This window comes from Pteropus alecto, unplaced genomic scaffold (genome assembly GCF_000325575.1).
Source record: "Pteropus alecto unplaced genomic scaffold, ASM32557v1 scaffold8, whole genome shotgun sequence".
Classification (NCBI taxonomy): Eukaryota; Metazoa; Chordata; class Mammalia; order Chiroptera; family Pteropodidae; genus Pteropus; species Pteropus alecto.
Genome location: NW_006494609.1, coordinates 7,343,610 through 7,344,744, shown reverse-complemented (window position 1 = coordinate 7,344,744; position 1,135 = coordinate 7,343,610). Strand labels below are relative to the sequence as shown.

General features: G+C 36.8%; 1 pseudogene; it reads left to right on the top strand.

Annotated features, from left to right (window-relative positions):
• Positions 1-618: 618 nt before the first annotated feature.
• On the top strand, positions 619-692 carry LOC112473903 (annotated as a pseudogene).
• The last annotated feature ends 443 nt before the right edge of the window (positions 693-1,135 follow it).

The window sequence follows — 1,135 nt, the reverse complement described above, 5'->3', positions numbered from 1 at the left end:
GAAAGTAAGCAGAAAGAGAAACAAGGAATCTGGGTTAATTTCCAAACTGAATAATCAGCCTGGAAAAAAAGAGAATTGGCAAGGCTGTATAGAAGGTTCCATGATTCCTTCATCCCTATTGTGGCAGTAGTATGTGAGTTGGCAAGAGAGACCTCTAAATACTATGGATAAACCTAATCATTTCTCAAAGGCTCCCATTTAACTAACTGTAATTTAAGATTACACAGCCCTACCTGCCTTGCATACATCCTCTTCTGTGTTGAGTCTACAACTTTACTTGAGAACCTAACAATCATTGCTCTGAATGGTGTATTAACATGGGATGTTTTGTAGTTGGTGGCATACTTGGGGATTTGCAAGCCTGGCCCAGGAAAAAGAAAAAAATCTGTCTTCCCTCCCTGAATCATGGAAAAACTTGGGCACTACCCCAGGGGCTCACATTCCCTGATTCCCTGTTCCAAACTTCTTTTTATGATTAAAAAAAAATTCTGCTCATTTGTGTTGCTCCAAGTTGGTGCAGAGAAACGATTTGGGTGGAACTCATTGTCTTGTGTCCCAAACAGCCTAGATAGTGCCCTAAATAGCAGAGATTATTTGAATCCTTAGAAAACCTACAGAAAGACTATACTTTCAGGGATCATTTCTGTAGTTTGTTGCTAGAAAGCCTGCAGAGCTACTATAAGTACACTGATTTTACATATAAGGAAATGGAACTCAGAGAGTTTAAATGATTTACCCAACTTCACACAGTGTCAGAGCCAGGATTTGTACACAGGTTGGTCTGATGCCGAAGATTATGCTGTTTCCAACATACTATGTTATCTGTCAGATTTATAGAAAGGGAGAAAAGTAAGCACCAAGAGGTAAAGTGGAAAGCTGCATTTCTAAATAGTTCTGGAATGAAGAAAAAAAAAAAAGCGGAATTAACTAGCAATTGGTTTCTGGATTTTTTTTCTCCTTTATACTTGCTAAAAATTTTTAAATGAACATTAAGCACTTTTCTAATTAGTAAAAGAAGAAAAAAAAAGAAAGGAAAAGAATTGCTCTTTTCCATAAATGCAGAAAATGAATCTGGAAAAAAAACCAAAAACCAAAAAAGCCTGTAAAGGAATTTCGGGTAAGGAATGTTCTTCAA